Raw genomic sequence first — 6,972 nt, forward strand, 5'->3', positions numbered from 1 at the left:
GGGTTATAATTATTGACTTGGTGTTTATTTGTGTATATCAGTCCTTCAAATGTGTTGTAACAACTGTACTAACCAAAAAGGTAAGAGAGTATTGGCAGTATGGGGTAGTGATTAGCTTCCGGGGTCTCAAATCTACTGTGCCACTTCCTACCTATGTGATCTTGAGTATTTAACTACTTTGTGCCTCAGCTTCCTCATCTGTAAAATGGGTTAATAAGAGTAATGTGGGAGTTAAATAAGTTAATATTTGTAAGACATGACAACAGTGTCTGACACAAGCCTGTACAACATGGTTGTTTTTATAAATCAAACTCCAGACTTTACACAAAAGTATCAGTTTCAGAGAAATTCAACATTTGAATGTCAAAGCTAATTTGTTTTTGTTTCACATCATTTATACACTGTGGATGTATAGATCTTAAATTATAGTTAGATAAATTTTGATATACGTGTAACCCCAGAAAGTTCCTTGACGCGTGTCCCCAGACTAAACCTCCTGGCAACCACAGACTTTATGTCTGTTACTAGAGATTAGTTTTCAACATTCTAGAGGTATATATAAATGAAATTATATGTATTCATTCTTGCTTTTGTGACTCCAAAGAATATTTTTAAGATCTACCCACTGCTGAGTGGTACTCCATTGTATGACAATGCCACAGTCTGTTTATCCATTCTCCTGTTCATGTACAGTTGACATGTTTGGTTAATAATGAATAAAGCTGCTATAACTATTTAGTTCAAGCCTTTTATAGACATCCATTTGCATTTACTTTGGATAAATACCTACAAGTAGAATTGCTGGGTTGTAGGGAGAGATGTGTTTAACTAAGCTTTAGATAAGTCCAAAGTGTTTCATCAGAGTGTTGGGTGACAGTTTTCCCCAGATGCCTAAACCTGTTTTGAAAGCAGGGGTACTGACTGCCTTTGTCCTGGACTACTCTGTTAATATTGTGTATTGAAAAGCTTGGAAAATAGAGCTAGTATCCACCTCTGGAGCCAAGGGTAGGTTTGCTTCCTGTCCAGTGTAACAAAGAAACTGTCTCCCTCCAGGGCAAATATCCTACTGTCCGTTATTTAAGATTCAGGTTCCAGAAGCTCAGGATTTCTTTCCTCTAACATAACTTGCATGTCAGGTGTCACCTGTCTTTTTCCATTACTCTGTGTGCGAATTGGGGTTTTGAAAATTGGCACAAATGCTACTACTCTGGCTCATTGCCGTGACTTGGGAGTCTTGTGTTTTCTTCTAGTGCCCATGAACTAAGGCAGACTTAGTTGTAACCTTGCAGGTAGGTAAAGTCTCAAACACTCCATAGTTCTTGGTAGCTTGGTAGGAGGGATTAGATGTTGACAAGACAGAGATTGCTGGAAAAGAAAAAATGAAGCATTTTATGATGTCTGAAGGAGGTACATTGGAATCAGCAGCAAACGCGTTGATCAAATTGTATGGTTATCAAGTGTGTTCATAAGAAGACATTGGTGAGATGTTTGCAGGCTGTGTACCAGAAAGGAGGTTGAAGACAGCTGTCTCAATGGTGCCCTGATTGCTACTAACCCTCCTGCAGGCAGGGTGACTTCTCACCAAGCTGGCAGTCATGCGCAGGTCCATCCATTATAACTGTTAGTACAAAGATTTGTATGAGACGGCGGAGACCCTCACCTACCTGCTCTGCCTCAGGACGTATTTATGAAGACACACATCCGCACCATTAGTGGAAGGAGGGCTATTTGCAACTTCTCTGGGGATAAACCACAGCAGTTATTAAATCTTCATCTAGTTCCTTGCAAGTTTGGGGAGTGGGATTTGGAGGCACTTGCTGCTTGGTGAGAAAAAATGGCAGCAGCTGGGCCTCTTCTGCAGGTTACCATGCCAACCGTAGAGCCGCCCACACACGAATTGTAAAAGTTCAGAGATTTTGCTCATTTGTCTTTGCATTGGGTCCTGGCTGCTATAACAAAGCTTTGGCCCTCTTAGATTTCCCTGAGACAGGAATAAAAACAAACAAAAACCTTTGGGAAACCATAAATGAGGCATTGACAAGTATACATGCTTAAACTGTCCTGGATTGGATTTATAAGACTGATAAAATGACCCATCGACAAATGGGCCAATTTAATTTTATTTGTGGTTCCACCGCTCATATACTATTTCTGTTGTTTCACATGCTTGTTTGTGAATGCTTATACAGTCAAAGGAGGATTTGTTTGTTCAGGGACTGTGGCATGTAGAGAACTGCTAGTGAGGGACATAAGTCACTCTTTTGCTCATCCTCTTGTGGCTGGTGCAATGGAAATAATATGATATCTGAGGAAGAGAAAGAAAAATCACAACCTTGATTAAGGACTTAATGCATCACAGGTAGTAGGGAATGCAGGACTGTACTTTCAGTTGAAAACCCAACAGGAGTTGGAGTTTAACACAAAACCATTTGAATTCCATTCTTACTCCTGTATTCCCAGATTTTGTGGATAGTATGACTATTATAATATCATAATAATATTATATTATTTTGTAGATATTGATTGCAGGAACTAAAGGCACTTGGTATGCTGCCTTCAACATTGCCAACACTTTTTTTTTTCCTATCCCAGTGGCACCCAAGAACCAAGGCTAATTTGCACTCATGTAGCAAAGCCTCTAATATACGTTTGCATTACTCTGCAGGGTTATCTAAACTTCTGTCATTCCCCAGCTGTGGTCAGAATTTGGCATGAATGTCTCTACATTCTGCTGTGTAAAGCTTTCACTGTATACATGATGCCCTGTTCATTGGCAAGCCAGAACTGTCATGGCCAAAGGTCCTGACTGCAGTGCTTTCATACCTCCGTTAGCATGGTTGGTTGATAAACCCTGACAAAATTCAGGGACCCCCTTACCGAGAGTGAAGTCTCTAGGCACTATGTGGATAGGCTCACAAATCTCACTTCCTCTGGGATTCAGAGAAAATTGCTTCTCTCTTCATTCAATACTGTTACCAAAAAGGAGACCCAAGACTTTATTGAACCTTTAGGTTTTGGAGACAAGTATACCTCATGTGGGCATTCTACTTGGTCTCTTCTATTGACTAACCTCAAATCAGCATCCTTTGAGTGGGGACAAAACCAAAGTCTTCACTGGAAACTGTTAACAAGATGTTTACATGGTGTTTACATATGGAGCCCCACAACCCAAATGATCACATTGAGCCACATATTTCTATGGCAGATGAGGCAAAGGGTGTCATCCTTTATCCTGAGACCCTCTTTGGCCTTTTGACTCATCACCTCCCTGACTCTGCTATAGGGTGCATCCCCTTTGGAAACTAGTTATTAGATGGCTACTGTGCTTTTGTTGACATGGATGTTTGATGCAAGAGGCCTCATGACCCTGTAGCCTGATAATCCCCTTTTGGTATACCGCATTTTGGAAGAGTCCACCAAAACTCATTTGGAAAGTGGAAATGGCATATTCATGAGTATAGTTGTGTTTTGGCCCCTTCACCATCTTGGCTTTACATGAAGAAGTTGCAGCTATTCCTTTTCAGGGAACGTTATCCTCCTTTCTACTGCCTAAAGCAAATCTGCTGGCTCAGTGGGGCCCTAAGTTCACAAAGGTTCTACTAAATGGCTGAGCCTGTTTCACGGATGGTTCATCTAAACTGAAATGCGGTGGCATCCACTGGGTTATTGCACCTGTTCAAACTCAGCACCAGCTATGCAGAACTGAAAATGGACATGGTTGATCTGCTTGGTGGACAGAACTCAAGGTCATATATCTGACCAGTACACCCCTTGATGAACCTTGTTATATTTTTACCTACTCTTGGGCTATTGCTGATTGCTTAGCTATTTTGTTTGCCACTTGAAAAGCTTTGGACTAGCAAACTAGATACATTATGGTTTATGTCTTTATTATTTTTGTCATTATTTAATCATTATCATGTTAACATTACTTTTCTTCTGTAATTAGTACTTTATGAGTTCTAAGAAACTTTTGCTGACTCCCAAATTGTGAAGATATTACTTTATTTTCTTCTAGAAAACATATAGCTTTACCTTTTATGTTAACCTCTATGACATCTCAAAATAATTATCCTACAACGTAAGACATTACATAGGGGTCAACGTTTTTTGTTTTTATTTATTTATTTTTTAATATGATGTCATCTCAACACTCTTGGTCGAAGAGGCTTCCTTTCCATATTGAATTGCCGTTATGACCTTGATGAAAGCCAATTAACAGTTGAATTTTTAAAGAATGTTTTATTATATTTTTGTAAGTAGCATTTCTTAATCAAGATACAAAAGAATCTAACCACAAAAAGAAAATAAACTTAAAACTTTCATTTGTCAATAGTGCATTAAAGAAAATATAAAGATAAACCATTAATTAGAGAAGACAGTTGTGGCACATAGAACTGATATAGCTACCAATATAAATATAGGTATATGGCTTCCTCAATAATAAATAAGAATGATATAAACAACTCAATAAAAATGCACTCAGTTATTAGCAAGCCATTTATAGATGATAAAATATTACTGGCCAATGAATATATAGAATGCTTATATTAATAACCATTCTATACCCATTCAATTGGAAAACAATGTAAAATATGGATTTCTTTAAAACTGATGGTTGATTCAAACAATTTAGAAAGCAGTTTGGCATTCTTTTAAATTTAAATATTCAAATAATCTCTGACCTTCTTATTTTGCTTCCAAATATATATGCAAAGGCATTTTGGTATTTGTGTCCTATGAGATATATATAAAAATATCTATAGCATCATCATTCATAATAGCAATAAATATGGAAATGGCACAAATATCTTTTGACAGGAGAAATAATAAGTCATGATATATTCTCAATAGAATATTACACAGCAGTGAATATTATTGAATTAATGTCCAATGCAAAATATGAATATTTTAATGTCATAACACAATATTAAAAAAATGTAGGTTTACAGTGGTGCCTGGGTGGCTCAGTCCATTAAGCATCTGATAGGGGAGCCTCAGTGGCTCAGTCGGTTGAACAGTTGAGCATCCGACTTCAGCTTGGGTCATGACCGTGCAATTAGTGAGTTCCAGCCCTGCATCAGGCTCTGTGCTGACAGCTCAAAGCCTAGAGTCTGTTTTGGATTCTGTGTCTCCTTCTCTCTATGCCCCTCCCCTACTCTCTCTCTCTCCTTCTCTCTCTCCCTAATAACTAAACATTAAAAAACAATTTAAAAAAAGTGTCTGATGTCAGCTCAGTCATAATCTCCTGGTTTGTGAATTCAAGCCCCACGTCAGGCTCTGTGCTGACAGCTCAGAGCCTGAACCTTCTACAGATTCTCTCTCTCTCTGCTCCTCCCCTATTTGTGCTCTGTCTGTCTCTCAAAAATAAACATTAAAACAATTTTTGAAAATCAGGTTACATAAAACTACATATTTTATAAACAAAACAAGAAATATTTGTATGTAATAATACATTAAAAAGCAAGCTAACATTAAACAAATTAACAACACATTACCACTTGGTGGTGGCAGGTGAATAAGAAAAAGACGTAAATATCTAGATTCAAGTTGTTAGTAATATTTTAACTTGAGGCAGAATAATTTCACCAACATCTTTGCTTGCTTCAGCAGCACATACACTAAAATTGAAATGATACAGAGAAGATTAGCATGGCCCCTGTGCAAGAACAATTTCACCAATATCTATTATATTATTAAAAATAACTATAAAAATAAATATATATTTCAGTGCATAAATGTAAATTAACATTTGAATAAATATATGCATAAAGTAAAAATTAAAAAGGGATGCATGTGATTTAATTACAGTAGTGTTTTATGATCCAAAGATAATAATTGAATTCTGTGTACATGCTCCCTCTATGAAAACATAAAAAAGAAAAAAAGAAAAAGCATGTCCTGAATACAAAGGTTGAAGCCACTGTGAAAGCCAAAGTCAAATTCTAATCCTTGTATCATACACATTCTGTGTTCTTCATAACTGATATATTTACACTGACCTGTAAATGACCTGCATGTTGAACATCAGTGGGAGTATGGTTACTAAGTTTCTGCAACTAATCTTTAAAGCAGTATGTATGCTACATGACTGAACAGTTCCATGTACGTCATCCCTTTTATGAAACATTTTTTTAATGTTTTATTTATTTCTGAGAGAGAGAGAGAGAGAGAGAGAGAGAGAGAGAGAGAGAGAGTGAGTAGAGAAGGGTCAGAGAGAGAGGGAGATACAGAATCTGAAGCAGGCTCCAGGCTCTGAGCTACCTGTCAGCACAGAGCCGGACACAGGGCTCAAACCCATGAATTGTGAGAGCATGACCTGAGCCGAAGCCGAAGTTGGATGCTTAACCGACTGAGCCACCCAGGCGCCCCTGAAACATTCTACCACAAGCATCGCCAAGACTTCCCATGGGAGTAAAGAATATTTTTATTTTATGAGTATGATTTTCTTAATCCTGGCTGTTTGAACACCATGAATCTCCCCATGCTCCACACACATAATTTTGTACATTAATAAATCGTAATTACACTGTTAGATCTCAAATTTGTCAATGATGCTGTTGCTTTTGACCTGTGAGAGAAGCAAGGGTGCCAGAGAAGACAATAGCAACATTGAGGTAAATGTCTTGCGTTGTTTCTATTTGTAGCACCTTCTGACTAGCATATAACAGGAAAAAAGATGAATATCCAAATAGATAGTGACAACTTGATCAAAGGAAGGGAAAAAAATGAGTCATGTACAGCGGACTTAATCAGGTTAATTAGAATCTGGGTTGCATCTTGGACCTGGGAATACTCATCAACAGGCTGTCATATGAAGAAGGATTATTCTCACTTAGTCTAAGGAGCATGGCAGGTGTGTCGCACATGGCTAGATGGTCTCACATCAGCTATCTGGGAAGAAGGTCTCTCACAGATTTGCAATTTAGCAGGCTGCCATGGCACATGCTGAAAAATGTTTGGTGTTCCTGT

At 37.9% G+C, this 6,972-nt stretch overlaps 1 pseudogene; it reads left to right on the plus strand.

The window, feature by feature from the left end:
* The first annotated feature begins 5,601 nt into the window (after positions 1–5,601).
* Positions 5,602–5,698, plus strand: LOC144236317 (U6 spliceosomal RNA; annotated as a pseudogene).
* Positions 5,699–6,972: the final 1,274 nt, after the last annotated feature.

This window comes from Crocuta crocuta, unplaced genomic scaffold, assembly GCF_008692635.1.
Source record: "Crocuta crocuta isolate KB4526 unplaced genomic scaffold, BGI_CrCroc_1.0 scaffold66, whole genome shotgun sequence".
NCBI classification, from domain to species: Eukaryota; Metazoa; Chordata; class Mammalia; order Carnivora; family Hyaenidae; genus Crocuta; species Crocuta crocuta.